A 15,961-nucleotide genomic window follows, 5' to 3' on the forward strand; every position below is an offset into this window, starting at 1 on the left:
TTTTTAATACTTATGAGATGCTTGCCATTGTCTATTTCATTTTGGATGAGCTTAGGTAGTTTGTGGCTTTTAAGTAGTTTATATATTTCATCTATATTTGTGTGCATAGACTTTGTCAGTATTCTCTATTTTTTCCTTTTTATATCTACAAGATCTGTTGTAATATCCCTTCTTTTTTTCTATTTTCAAAATATTTGCAGTCCTATTTGGATCTGACCCATGTGTGTACAATTCAGTGGCCAGTCTAAGACCTGGGCAACGATCTAAACTTTTAGTTGGGTTTTCAGAGTCTTTGATATATTGATTAGGGATAGATTCATGTGTGCACAGTATGGGGATGTGCCCAGGCATTCAGAACCAACTTAAAGGGGTTGCTTATTCTTAGCCCCTCCCTCTCCATAATTTCATCATTACTTTCCAATTCCTTGAAACACATCTTTTCAGTCTTTTTTTTTCCTTCCCCTGAAGACTGAACCTTTATTTATCCTGTTTTACCTGAAACTTCTCATGTCTTACCAGTGTCTGTGAGTAAACTGTAGAATGAAAGGGAAGATAAAGAAAATAATGGGGTTTGCTCCATGTTCCTGGGTCTTGAGATCTGAGCTCTCTCTTGGGTGGAGAGAAAGTTTCTCATACCAAGGAGTTTTAGGAATTCTGTCAAGTGATTCCCTTAACTGCGATTCAAGCCTAAACTAGAGGGCTTCTCTTAGAGCTCTTTCTGTTTTCACTGATCCTATTTCTAGGTATTAGTCTGCTTCGAGTTTAGGCCAGGGAACCAGTGGGAAAACATGATATGTGCACCGTCATGCAGTGCCACTTCAGATCTTTTCTTCACTAATCTCTCTGCTGCCATGTACTTTTTAGAGTTTCCAAATATCTGCTTTGTGTATTCTAAGTTTTTGGCTACATTCACTGGAACATACAAGGTAGAATGCGCTCGCTGCTTCTTACTCTAAACTGAAACTGGGTAGAAAAGTTTTATTAGATCAGAAGGCAATATACTTTGAACTGAAAAATCTTTGTAATTATAAATTTGATGGAGGACACTAGTGCCCCAGTGGAATGGTGGTGCTGGTGGGATTATGTGGGGATCAGTGTTCAATAGCTTCTTCATAGCTTCACCCAGTGCTGTGCCAGCTCCCAAAGTCATCATCTTCTGTCCCCTCCAAGCCTCCAACACTTCATATTAAAGAGTTAGGGGATCTTTTCAATACAGCAAAAACATTGTCATAGGTCTCAGTGTCACAGAACTTCAAATGAAGTGCCACAGAATTTTACCTCCATTGACCCATTTTTTCAGTCAATGTCTACTGATGGTTTAACATGTCGACATTTGTTAACTTCATCATCATTTCATGTGATACCTGTAGTAAATCTAAAGGCCATTTTATTTCATATAATATTTATTGGATGAAGCATAGAAATCCTTTCATTTTATATCTTTGTTTTGAGTCATTATAAATGTTCTCTTTAGATTGTAGTCAGTAGACAATTCAGGAGGGTGTTCAAATGGTGAGAGTTCACACTGCTCTGAAGCACACAAAAAGGATGATTACATGTAATTTACTGGAATCCTCCTTGCATTTATGTTACCAGTAAATCTCTGGTAAGCAGTTTAGTTGTTCACACACTGAAAAGTATGTGGATTAAGGAGGGAAAAGACTGTGTGGGAATTTACAAAGATCAGGAACGCTGTCTGGCCCTGTTGAATCTAATTTTCTCCTCTTGAAGATCAGCTTAGAATAAGAGTATTACCCTGAAGTGTACATTAGAGACAATTAACCTAACTTACGAAAAAGGAAAACAAACATTAATGATGTGTTTCAGGTTACATGGCTTGTAGCTGCTAAGAGTAGGCATAGGGTATAGATCTTCTGACTTCCAAACCCATTTTATACTGTAGAACTCACGGTTAGCAGGGATGGTGTTCTGGGTATGAGGAGCACATAGGAAGTTTCTGTCCTTTTGAAGCCTATATCCTGGCCTTAATTCCTGTTTGGGTTGGTTTAGCTCCTTCGTATGTTCCCATACACATTCTGAGAAAGTCTGGAAAGGGCTAAAGGTCAAGGGTTTATGAACCTGCTCTTTGGTCACTCAGCAGGACAGTATTACAAGCTTTGTTGCTGGTATGTTACTCAATTGTATTGTCCACAACAAGAGCAATGAAGGCAAACATTTGCCGAGTGTTTGTGTGGCAGGCAATGGTGGTGAAAGGGTAGGTCAGGTTGGGTCTCTGCCCTCTGTGAGCTCATGATGTTATGAATGGTAGTTGTGCTGTTCTGACAGATTTTCCTTGAGCTAAAGAACATATAATTAGAGGTCAGTCTTTTTTCTTTTTTCATTTTCCTCTGTGTGTGTGTGTGTGTGTATGTGTGTGTAATTACTCTTCCTAAGTTCCATATGTATTGAAGAACTATTTTTTAAAATTTTTATTTGTCTTTTGAAAGTTCTAAGGCATCTTTTGGTGAATAAGAACCAGTGGTGTGAGCAGAAAGATTCTTAAAGTACCTCATTAAGCAGTGACCACACTCTTTTTCTGCACCCCTGCACAACCCTCCACTATAGCCTGATATCTTGGAGGGCCACTCTGTCTCTAGGTCCTTGTCTTCATTCTTGCTAGCATCTGGATAAAAGGTGTGAGATGTTTCCAGACTCAGCTCATGACTGGCTCCACTTCTCATGACCTGCTTTGCTCTTAAGTGTTTGGGCTCCATCGTCCACCTCATTTGCCCTGGGCTGGGCCATGTTCTCTGACTCACTGTTCCCTGTCAGCACCAATATCTTGACTTGGGCTCACCCTGTTACACAGAGCATGATATCATTCTACACTCATATCACTGCTGAAAAGGTTATATGCTAAGCACTGAATAACAGTGGCAAAATGAAATGGAGAAATTTGTTGCAATATAGTTCTTTGGAAAATGAGGTGAGGTCAGGGAGGGGATGGTTCCTGGTAGTAGGGATAGCTAGTTTTTGCTTTTCACCTTAATTCTTCTGGGTTATCATATCAGCTATTTTCAAAAGTGATGATAGATAATGAAAACAAAGGAGTGGGGTGAATCCTAAAAAATTTATTTACTTTAAGGATTTGGTTCCTTTAACCTATGTCTTCCAGTCTTTAAACCTATACCCAAGAGAACTTGGCAACTCTCTTCAGACTATGTGTAACAATATTTTTTAGAAGAAGTGATATTCTTGATGATTGCGGTGAATAAATACCAAGTTAAGGAAGAATGAAGTAGATTGTCTTTTGCAATCTAGGTTAGTTATCTTTGAGGGTTGGTTTTTGTAGATTTTTGCTTAGATGGAAAGCCCACTGTGTCTACCTGGCGTCTTCAGGTAGATTCTCCACTCCACCTGTAGGGAGAATCTACAGCCTGCCAGGCTCTGAAGGGGCTTTAGTGAGGATTAGATAAGGCACAAAATATTGACTCCTGGACTGACAGATAGATCTAAGACATGGACCTTTTTGCAGCAGCTTAGATTAAAGAGGATTCTGGGAACCATTTCCGGACCCTTGGCCATTCTATGTAGACTCTGAACCTATGCTTCACAGTTAGTATACTGCCCTGGTTTATGTTTGAATACATCAGATGAGGCAGTGTGTGTGGGTGTGGGGGTCGGGTGAGAGTGGGGCGGGGGGAGGGAGGGCAATGGTTTGAGGGATTTCAAATGCTTTGAGACAGAATCAGAATAATTTCAAAAGAACTAGTAACAACAATAGTAGTTAACATGTATTAACAGCTTTACTTGGGAGGCCTTACTGATTCATTTCAAACTCTCTAAGTAATAGATACTATTACTTTCCCATTTTACACACAAGGAAACTAAAACATACCAAAGACCCAATATCTCATAAATAGAACATAGAATTTTTCTTTATCCGAAATTCAAATTATTTGAATGACTCAAGGTAGAAAAGAGAACATTCTTATTTAATGTGAGGACATTACTATTTAAATGTGTATTGTTCTTCCTAGGGTAACAATATTTGTAGTTATAGATCTTCGTGATACTCTTTAAATTTATTGTGGAGGAATCAGAAACTTTGAAAGGCTTATTTGCCCCAAATCATATAAGTAATAAATGGCAGAGCTGAGTAAATATGAATAAAACTCAAATGTTTCGACAAGCAAGGCAAAGTGCTTCTACTAACTTTGATAGGAGAATTCAGGCTGTTATGAAAGTTGTTGGCTGCCTGTAATCATTCAGTAACCATTCAGTAATCATTCAGAATTTGCTGCCATCTAGTGGGTCAACCGAGTAATTTACACTTTAAAAGGAAGTCTCAGATACTGCATGTAGACCCCCGTGCACCCCCAACATACAGAGTATACTGTTGTCAGTGAATATGAGTGAAGAGGATTTGGAGAGGCTCTTCTTAGTCTATTACCAACATTTTATTGTTAGGAGGATTTGAACATGAAGAAACTGAATGACTTCTCCAAGATCGCACAGTATGATGTTAAACTGCAGCCTCTTCACTTTTGGTTCAGTAATCTTTTCCTCTGTTATGCCACAAATAAGAGAGAGAGAGAGAGAGAGAGAGAGAGAGAGAGAGAGAGAGAGAGAGATATCCTTTCAATTCATGGAGTTCAAAATCAAAGTATTTGTATGAAATGTTGTGAAGTTTTCAGCACATGATCATTCAACTTTCAATTTTGGCATCAGCTATTATTTAAACCAGTGGAAGGAAAAACTTGTGCATATAATATGAACATGGATCTATATGTCCATATCTGCACACATCAATGTCTACCTATCTCTATCCCTATATCTATAAGCTTTTTTTACTTAGGCTAATGCTAGAATAAATTTCCATTTCTTAGTAACCTGATATGTTACAGTAACCTGGGCATAGCCAGATTAAAAAAAAATAGTTAATATGAGAAAAAAGTTTAATAGAGTATACAGATGAGTATATTGTATATATTATATAAAATATTCTTCTATGGCATTATACTCAAAACAGTAGTGGAATTTTGTAATAAATTTCAATGAATCTTATATAAAAAAGATTTTTATTCTTACCATTGACAATTTCATCAAGTAGCATAAGAAGACCTACCTCAATAAACTTTAAAATATTCTTAAGAACTGTTTTGTTGATTGTAAACATGAAATGGACAAAACTTAAAATGGCAGATTCTTGCCTTTGCCACATTGGTTAGTTTTTAATATTAAAACAATGTATCTGGGCAATATGAGAAATGTTTATTTAGTGGCATCCTTTTGAAAAACAGTAGGAGAGCTGATACTCCTCTCAGGAAGAAGCATCCTGGGGATAATCTTGTGCATACAGGAGATCTTGTAGATTGTCTCTCCTCTCCAGTCCTCTCCTATATGTACTACATATGCTTCTCCAAGATGTGCTCAGAGGCAGAAGCCATCAAATGCCACCATCGCCACTGTTCTCATGCATTGTCATTATCTTTAATTTTGCAGGATTTTGAACACATTTACAAAATTTTCCATATTTTTAACAATTTTAGAACAATGGGTAAAAAAGAAAAAATCCTTTAAAATCTTTGGATCATATATATGTTATATATAACACCCCCCCCACACACACACAACCTGGCTGTTAGTACATGTAGGTAGAAAAATACCCTTTTTACCCCAAACCAAGAACAATTTCCTCTGCTACTACTATGGTCCCTCTTTAGAGAAGCTGCCCTTCTGACACATGGACCTCCAGACCCTGTGGGGAGAGTTAGCAGAGGGTATGAGTTCACAGGCTCTGGTGTCACATTGCCCAGGTGTGAATTCCACCTCCACTGTCATTTACTAATGGACAAACCTCAGCCAACCACAAATTTCTTTATGTTTCAGTTTTCTGACTTATAAAATTGGTATGATTATTATAGCTATCTACCATATTGTGTGTGTGCGTGTGTGTGTGTGTGAATATGACATATGACATTCTGCAACAATTTTCAGCTATTAAAATAATTATTATTAATGGACTTTAGTTGGAGCTCTTGAAACCACTGAAGTCTAGGCTTAGCTCTGCGGGACCATGAAATCTGCCTCTGCTCTGTTGTATTTGTTCTGTATATTCTGTATATCCTACCATAGCAGGACCATAATTAGACTAATGTAGGGGGAGCCATTATCCTTACTCTTCCTCAAATATTGTAAAAGATGAAGTAGATGTTCTTCAACTATATAAGGTCAATGCTAAGTACTGTCCCAGCTCTTGACTTACTGGCCCCTGGGCAGGTGACTATAGGCAGAACTGCTCTCTGAAGGTGATACCTTTATGATGTCAGATCTGGCCAAAGAGACGTGAGCATGAAGGATTTATACTGGAGAATTCCTTGGGAAACTACAAAATATCCTTTTTATCTTTCTCAACTAGTGTCCCAGACCAAGGGAGAAGAAAGCCTTGGAAAGTGTGAACCCAAACTGTACCTCAGCTGTGGGAATGAATTGATAAGTTTCAGCAAAGCATATTTCTCTTTTCTTCCCTCATTTCATTTTAAGTTATTTTAAAATGGATACTCAAAACATAAAAATTATACATATCAATGTGGTACCATGTAATGTTGGGATATTTGAATGCATTGTCTAATATTTAATCAGGGAAAATATGTTTATTTCCTCAGGAATTTATCATTTCTTTATAGTGAAAGCTTTCAAAAATTCTTTGGTCTAGCTTTCTGAAGTGCACACTACATTATTATAGAAAACATTGATTGAAACTTCATTTCCTTACCTGGGTTAGTTTTTTTTCTTTCTCATTGAATCAAGTGTGGAAGATTAGTTTAATGATGTTTGTCATACTTTTAGGTACATTAACATCTTTGTCCTATGTAAAGCTCTTGTTTAACCTATTTCCTCTTCATTCTCCATTTTCTCTTTATGTGCATACTATGTATACTTTCATTGTACATTCTTCTTAAACAGGAAATATTGTTTTGCATGTATGCATTTGGAATTCATGTGAATAGTATTGTGTAAAAAATATGCATTTTTGTTAACATTATCTTAAGCTCCATTTATATTTTTATTGATACATCTTCTGACGTTTTTATCTTCTGTGTGATATTACATGGTAGGTGCCTGTCACATTCTAACTGTATGCTATTCTGAGGATGGATATCTAGTTTTGGTTTGAGTCTGCCTTTACCAATATCACATGGAAACTACCATGTGAGCTTCTTCCCCTTGATTATTTTTAAACTTCCACTCCAATAGTGAGAACTTTTGTCTTCTCCATCCACTTACTAAATTGTTCACTTCCAGCATACATGCATAGCAGTATCATAATTGTTAACACACACACATATACATACATATATATATTCATAATATAAAAAATAAAAGAATTTTGTCAGTGGGAGTAAAATGCTTTAATGAAGTTCTTTTTGTCTTATAGACTCTCTTTATTTCTCAAGTTATGTTAACAACACGTTTCCCCACAACCTTTTCAGTAACACTTGCAATACAGTTAGATTCTGTTGTCATAGTCTGCATTCTTTCCTGGGAATATCAAACTCTTAAATGATGTTTATAAAATTGCATAGATTAAAGCTTACTTTTTGTGATATAAAGTTCTATGGATTTTTAAAAATGTATTATATCACTTGTTCACCATTTTAGTGTCATACAGAATAATTTCACCACCTTAATAATCTCCTATGCCTCACCTATTCACTTAGTTGATGCATTTTTCTTTCTTTTTTGTTTGTAAATTTGGTTATGTTTTTCAAATTTTAATACCTTTTCAGTTCTAAAATTATAAATGTATTATTCTTACCTGCATTTTTTCTATGAACTTTATCCATGATGTCCTTTGTTGGACATAATTCCTTAACCTTAATATAATAAAATTCATCAAGTCTTATGATTTGTCTTTTTTGTATTTTTAAAATAGGTTGTTCTTGCTCCCATGTTACAAATTTATTTACCTTCATTTTTTCCTGTTAACTCTAGTAATTTATCTTTTACTTTTGAGTGTTTAGTTCACTTGTAGTCTATCTTTACACGTGCTTTTAAAAGTTTCTTCTTCTTGCTTTTCTTATACTTCTTCTTGTGTGAGTGTACATGGTACTGGGGATTGAACTAAAGGATTCATGCATGCTGGGCAAGTGCTCTACCACTGAGCTATACTCCTGGTCCTACATGTGTTTTTTGATAGAGTTATAATTTACACTACCTATAAAATAATGCAATCTTTTTGGGTTGATTTTTAATAGCATCACTATAACATTTTAAGTTATTTTATATTCATGGTTTTGTATTCTTATTTATCTGTATACTGTTATAATATGTATATGACTGTTTTATGTGTTAATATCTAGTTATGCACATTCTTACACATTGTTGCTTTTTAGGCTGACTTTGTTGTAGACTTTTTATTTCCACATATGTTTTCAAACAAGAATTTTGAGTAATTCAGAAAAAATCATCTGAAATTTTAATAGGGCTTATGTCTAATTTATAGATACATTTGGAGAGAACTGGAATTTTTATAATAGTAAGTCATTTACTCTAAAAGCATGGTCTATCTTCACTTATTCAGACCATCTTTTATGATTTTATTAGAGTTTTAAAGGTCTGTAAATACAAGCACAAATTTAGATTTCTTCCAGCTTTTTATACTCCAGGATGAATCTCTTATAATTTAGCCTCCCTCCCTTCCAAGGTTTGCAGATTCAAGACAGCCTTAAAGGGATTCTCCAGTGTCTAGAACACTCCAGGGTTCTCACAGTTGTTATTATGGCTGCTAGTTACGCAAATCACTGTTAGTCAGTCTACCCTTCACATTCTTAACTTTTTCAGGCTTGATTTTGGAGGAGAGAGCCAGCAGCTTAAGTCAAGATCCTAAAAAGCCTGGATAAAACTTCTTGTTGTTAAACCTATTTGGATAAGGCTATATATTTCTTTTGTGTAGGGCAGATAAAGAGATGTCACCTAATTGATTCATTTTTGGTATCTCTATACTATAGACCTGGCCCTGATTCTGCAGGCCCTGGCGTAAGAGTATATGTGGAGGTCCACCTAGCACATGTCTAAATATTTAAAGCTGATAAGCTATTAAATAAAGTACATTATTTCCTCCTGCCTTGGCAAATATACCTTCAAAACAACCTGGAAATCTAGGTTTAAATTTAACATCTTTGATTCCTCTGAGCTCTGTAACAGAATGTGCAGAGTCGGCATACAGTTCATAGCATGTCCCTATTTCTCCCCAGACCCATCTCTGCCCAGCTTCATGAGAATCTCATACATGCACATGTGTAGTCCTTGACCCACATGTCTACATCCTGTCCATATCCTCCAAACAACTACCTCCCCTTGTACCTAGAGCATTTCTTACTAGCTGTGGTCTTCCTAGAGAGGAGGTCTGTGCCAGAACTGGCAGTTTGCATGGAATTCTGAGTACTAGAGTGAAATGAGGAAAGTGGACTTTTAAGGGAAACATTGACCCTATGGTTGCATGAACTCCTGGGGAGGGTCCTAGAGGAAAGGCCATTAAAGAAGACTAGAATAGGATTCCCTAAAGTGAGGTACCCACAGCTGGGGCTCTGTGTGGCTGAGTCCCAGGGAGGTACTGATCAAGTGTTAATATTTCTTTTAAGCACTGGAGAAATAAATATAATTCCTTCCTTTTAATTTCTAAAAGATCATATTTTGCTGCTTAACATAGTACAGAGGTGAATTTTCTAATCTGGGAGTAAAATGAACTGTGGGTTATGAGAAGAGATCTCTCCATGAAAAATCTCTTTTCTGTTCTACCTGCACAATGCAGATATTAATCACAAACTTCCTATTTCTCAACCCAGGTATTTAATTAAAATGGGGCCACTTGAAATAGAGGCTGGGAAGTATGGATGGTGCCTCAAGAAGACAAACCACGTTTCAGCAAAACTTCACTTAGTAGAGTTATATACGTGTTTAAGAGTTGTGACCAGAGGTCAAAATAAATGACATTTATTTAATTATTATTTTGCATGGGCCAAAGGATCCAATTCAGTAATTTTCTTAACATTCTGTTCAAGGGTCAAAATGAGTTTTTTTTAAAAATTAAGAGTTGGGTAGAGATTGAGGGCAAAATATAAACTTTATTCTTAATTGGTTAAGATTATGTCCAGGGCGGGCATTTGTATAGATTAATTTTTGCTTGGGAGGAGCCGACAGTACTATGTTTCATGTTACATAGCAGGAAATGTCCAAATCTCATAGGTGTGCTTAGGTTGGGAAGACAGCGAAGTGTGTACAGTCGTGCATCATCGTTTTGTGCCTCAGGTTCTCATGAGGTACCTGAATGACAGTGACTCCTGTGGACTCCTGTCACTGGTTATACACTGGGTGGATGTCCCCACTATTGTGTTGGGCTGCCTTAAGAGACTGAGTGTCTGGGATGACGTCCTGGCCTTTGTCAGGCATCTCCTAAGCTGCTTCTAAATTTCAGCAGAGATGTAGAGTGACGAATCTCACAGATAGATGCTCCTGAAAGAACCTTTACGTCTTTTTATTGAAGTATTTAAATCGCAGCACACCTTGGCTGTGTGCTGGAATATTTAAGAGATAGGAGAAAGAGTTAGAACACAAATAGTGTTCTAACTTAAATTGTGGTGAGAATTCCTGTTTAAAAATGTTTGACTTTTTCTCAGTGTTTATGCTATATATTCATGGAAATACTTAGAGCAATAACATTTTGAAATACAGCCATGCTAATTAAAAAATTGACTGGGTATAATTTAGCCAATTGATGAGAATAATGATTTTATTTGAATTGAAATTAACTACTGCTTTCTTTATTGTTTGGGCTTGATTTCGGTCTTTTGAGTCAATAACTGATGATTCTTTACAATGCAATTCTCTGCATGTTACACGGAAACAATCCATTAGAAATTAGAGTAACAACTAAGTGTAATTTTTGATTAGCTTTAAATATCATCATTGGGCACTTACAAATGACAATGAATCATATATAAATTAAACTGAATAAGAAAAACTAGTTGCGGATTAAAATTGTCCCCCCCCCCGCTCTGTGTTAAGTTTATTTACCCTTGTTCTGATTTTATACTAGTTTTTAAAATTTTCATTTGATTAACTTTATAATATTTTAGCTTATTTTATGAACTCCCCCGCCCAGATTGCTGATATAGAAAGTAATTATTTAAAAACATTTGGTGACTTTGTTTCTGTTTAGGATGTTTTTATTTGACTTAGACTTCTATTTAAATTATTTCCCTGTCTTCGGAGTGCTTCTCATTCTCCTATCTCTTAAACAACCTAAGAAATTTCTAAGTGAATCAAATGTATTTTAACTCTCTTGCTTTGTGTTTTTGTACCCCTTCTTCTCCACAGCTTTCCTCAACTAGCTCAGTTATTCCATTTCCTAATGGCAGAAAATATTTGAATGTGCCCCCTCCCCTTATAGCTGAATCAGTTACCAGTGGTTCCTTTCAATCATGTTTTCCTATTGGCCAGTGTCTACTCTGATTAGTCAGGACATACGACATACTGATTATTAAATGTTTTGAATGTCACCCTGGTAAATGGTCCTAGTCCTTTCCCAACCAAATTGGCTTTTAAGAAATTTATCTATGATCTCATTTATTTACATATTTTGTTGATTTGGGGGTCTATGTTTTACATTGCCAAGGTCACTGCATTGGAAAATAGTTGAGATAATTTTATTTAAGCCTAGAGGCATTGTAAGAAGGGTAAGATCACTATAGGGTTGGTTGGCTTCACAAATAGTGGACACATCCAGTTCTTCTCAGTTCATTTGAGCTATGATGTGGCCTCCTGGAGAGTCTACTGTCCAAAATTATTTTCTCCTCTCCATGTGTTTCTAAAACTTGTAACGTATTGAGTCCTTTGCCTTTTACTTTCAGCCAATATGTTTTTGTAAAAAAATCAAATATTTCTGGAAAGAGATTAATAAATTTAAATCACTTTAGGTTATTCATGCAATTTTGGGACTGAATAAACATGGAATGTAGTAATAACATAAATGTGTTATAAAGAATTGAAATATCATCATTGTTGTTATCAGAACATTGAAGGTCTTGACGAGAGTCTGAGTCAAAGGAGGATTTCTCAAAGTACAAAAAGGAGCTGGTTGCTAAAATTCTTGGAAGATATCTCCCTCCTTCCTATTTGCTCAGGTAGGTTTTACAAAGCCTGACTGTGTAGATAGTGGCAGCATGATTTATTTTAATTGTATAATGAGTCACTCCAACCCATCACTAAAGTAAACAAAAAGCATAAAGCCAACTTTTAGTGACTTTTCAATGAGAGACCAATGAATGATGTGCTATGCTCAATGTTCTTCTCAGCTTCAACTCCTAGATGGCGTTTCAAGAGAACTGACTTGGCTGTTGAGAGGCAGGAGGAGAAATGACAGACGATATGATCCTCGCACAGAAAAGAAGCCTTACAAGGTGACTGCACTGGAACTGACCGAATAGCAGAGAACATCATTTCACCCCAAAGAGCCTGCACCAATATTCATATCTGGAAATACCATTGGCCAGTGTCCTTCTCAGTTCATCTTTAGTGATTCTCTTCTCTTTGCTTGTGTCATTCACTTCCTAGTGTATTAGTCTTCTCTAGTAGAGTGGAAGTTCCTCTAATAAAGGGACCGTGCTAACTGGATATTTCATAAACGTTTATTTAAAACATATGCATTCTGCAAAACACAGTTTTACTAGCCCTCACTTTCTTGTGCAATGGGGATAAAGGGAAATATAAATATATATTTTTATTTTCATTTTTCTCTTTTACTGATAATTGTAGTTGAAAGCAAAATACCCTTCACAATTGTCAATGTGTATCCAGCTTCCAGTTTCAGTGTCACAAGAGTATGTACAGAGGTTAAGAGTATACTAGAGTCTGGAGTCCAGCTCTCTGGAATCACATTCTATTGCTACTCTTGTTATCTGTTTACCTTGGGGACATTAGTTAGGCACATCATGCCTCAGCATTCTCATCTATAAATGGGGATGCTAGGAGTACCTACCTCATGAATGTTAATGGAGATAATGTATATATGGTGATTTTGAAATATCTACAAATTCTTTGTTACTTCATTCATCTAAAATTACCCTCTATTTCTCCTTCCCTTAGCATAGATGAGCCTTTGGACTTTTTGATTGATACAATGTAGCAGGAAGTGTGCAACCTCATTTCTGGGTGTCAATTAGAAAGAGAAACTTGTGCTATTGTCCTGTGGGAAACTCTGGGAGCCTTCAGCCACCATGTGAAGAGCCTGGTGGCTGGGAGGCTGTTATATGGAAAGACCACCCAAATAGAGAGTTGCTCAAGTAGCCCACTTATTCCAGACCCTCACTGTATCATTCTTTGCAGCCCAAGTGCCACATATGGTAATAGAAAAGCTTTCAAGATTGACCCAGCCCCTGCCACTACATGAGAAACACTGGACATCAAACCCAGATTTCTAAGCACATTTTATGATTATTATTGCCTTGAGTTGCTCTTTCAGAGTGGTATGTTGCTAAGCAATAGATCAATGTCATAGTTGCAATGTACTAAGTGCTATACCTCACCTAGGGAAAGTACTAAGTGCTCTCTATTGTCACATTGGTCTTTGTTGTTTGTCAGTGTGTCACACTGTTTAGTGTGTTTATCCCACTGAACCTACTTTATCTGAAAATTAGATGTAATAGTACCAGGATAATCTGCTTCCTGCAATTGAGATGAAGATTTGATAAGATCATAGGCCAGAAAGACCTTTGAAAAGTAATAAAGTCTATAAAAAACAAGGTACTACTATGTTTTACATTTTTTCTTATCTTAAATGTGATAGGAGTTTAATATAGAGAAGGTATTCATACTCCATTACCAGTGCTTTTAAGAGAGAAAATGGATCTTTTTCCCCCTCAAATTTTAAACATTCTCAGGTCTCTGTGTACAAAGTCGCCAATTTTACACAATTATTAAAATTGATTTCTGGGAATAAAAATTGAAAATTACATGTCTTACTAGTGGCTTTTCATGTTCTAAATGGGGCTTAGCACAAAGCCTATTCCAGACGATTTTGTATTTGCAGTTTTATTAAGATCTGATTTCAGAATCTTTTTGCATTTAGCTATGTCATCCACAAGGTGGCGGCAAAGGTTCTCATTTGAATCAGGCATACACAGACGTCAAGTGCAGCACACAACAGATACGGAGATACATCTGACACTGAAGACTGCAAACACTAGATTCATAGACACTGTCTTACTGAGGTAGAAGCAATATAGGAATGCCCAGCCACTGATCTATGAGTCACTAATTGCAACCTAAAACTTGCCCCAAAACCTAAGTATGACACCAGGAGGCTCTTGGTGGTGATTCTGGTGGAATGAACTATTAGGTGCTTTCTTGGCCTGGTGGGGAAAAAATATTTCAGATCCTGGAAAAAAATGGACAAAGATGAAATGGACTGGTGAAAGATCAAAGTTTCATTCTATAAGTAAGGACAAAAAAACTCAAAATACAATGCTGGATTAAGATAATGCAGTGTTAGAAATTTGGGTGAAGGCATGTAGTTCCTGAAGCAGTGATTTTTCAAGCTTGGTTAAACAGCAGATTTTATTCAAGACTGATTAAATCGAAACTCTGAAAGGATGCTGGGGCACTGATATTTTTTTCCCCCTCAGTATTTTCCATATGATTCTAATGTGTAGCAAGATTGTGAATCACTGGCCCATAGGTTGGTTAGGGGAGAAAGCTCAGTAGTGAAGACAGGTGCACAAAAAAGAGACCAGAGATATGGAAGGCAGCCTTCTAAGACTTCTTATTTATTTTTAGTTATTCATCTTTTACCGAAATTGGGTGAATAGTCAAACTGATCAAATTCTTTCTGTACTAGGGCTTATTGCTGTTAAAGTAAGTGACACAATAGAGTGGCTTTTCCCTTGTTATATTTTTAAATCAAAATCTCCACAAAGGGAGCTTTGTTTCTCAAGAATTTCCAGGTGAGATAATAATACTATGAATACCAATTAAAGTTGATGGTTCTTGGGTGATGCTACTTTGGTCAATCATGTAAAATTCATTGGCTACTTAGTAACAGTACCAACCAATTCTGCCTGATCAAGAATAAAAATAATTGACAAAGATGGACCAGTTTGTAGTAGTTGATCATTATGATTTAGCTACAAGGTTGTCCCCCCAAAACTCATGTGTGAGACAAGGCAATAAAGTTTAGAGGAGAAATGATTTGATTATGACCTCAACCAATCAATGAATTAATCCCCTGATAGCAATTAACTGAGTGGTAACTGTGGGCAGGAAGAGTGTGACTGGAGGAGGTGGTTCACTGGGGGTGTGTCTTTGGGGTATATATTTTCTATCTGGAAAGTGGAGTCTCTCTCTTTTTCTCTCTCTCTGTTTCCTGATCATCATGCGAGCTGCTTCCCCACTCCTCAGCCATGGTGTTCTGCCTTATCTCAAGCCCCGAAGTACTAGACCGACTGTCTATGGACTGAGACCTCTGAAACCCTGAGCCCCTAAATAAACTTTTCCTCCTCTAAAATTGTTCTTATTGGGTCTTTAGTCACAGGAGTGAAAACTAAAACATTGATGAATGATTTGTTATTGTGATTTCTCAGGTAAGAACAGAGCAGAATTTTCCAAAATTGATTTCAAAAGGGAATGATTTTGGAAAGTACTAACACAAGGGAGGTTAGTGGTTAAATAAATTTCAAAACACTGAATTTATATAAAGTAAATTGGGACTCTCCGAATGAGTGATATACAATGTTATGTTTCCCAAATTATTCAATTAAAGAACTCTTTCTTCAGTTATGCCTACTAACCTTCTACGAATTGCTGGAATTGAAAGGTAAATTCCTGTTTTGTTCTTTGGTAACTTTGGTATGATTTCACCTTTTTGGAGTCTGTCTTCTCATATTTTATCAATGGTATCTAATCCTCAGAATTGCTAGAAGCTTCAGTAATGTAATTTTTTCAGTAAAAGATAATTTTAAAA

The 15,961-nt window shown here is 36.4% G+C and overlaps 1 protein-coding gene and 1 long non-coding RNA gene across 2 annotated transcripts in view; one reads left to right on the plus strand and one right to left on the minus strand.

Moving 5' to 3' along the window:
• LOC107158779 overlaps positions 1-12,618 on the plus strand; it is a 43,939-nt gene extending 31,321 nt beyond the window's left edge. Inside the window, exons 3-4 of the long non-coding RNA XR_001505649.2 lie at positions 12,017-12,128; positions 12,300-12,618. This is a non-coding gene — a long non-coding RNA (uncharacterized LOC107158779). The remainder of the gene's footprint in view (positions 1-12,016; positions 12,129-12,299) is intronic.
• The window catches only part of Gc (GC vitamin D binding protein), a 53,943-nt gene continuing 41,709 nt past the window's right edge, over positions 3,728-15,961 (minus strand). The window contains exon 13 of the mRNA XM_015505265.2: positions 3,728-4,508. The gene's annotated coding sequence lies outside the window, so the exon portion shown is untranslated. The remainder of the gene's footprint in view (positions 4,509-15,961) is intronic.

This window comes from Marmota marmota, unplaced genomic scaffold (genome assembly GCF_001458135.2).
Source record: "Marmota marmota marmota unplaced genomic scaffold, marMar, whole genome shotgun sequence".
NCBI classification, from domain to species: domain Eukaryota; kingdom Metazoa; phylum Chordata; class Mammalia; order Rodentia; family Sciuridae; genus Marmota; species Marmota marmota.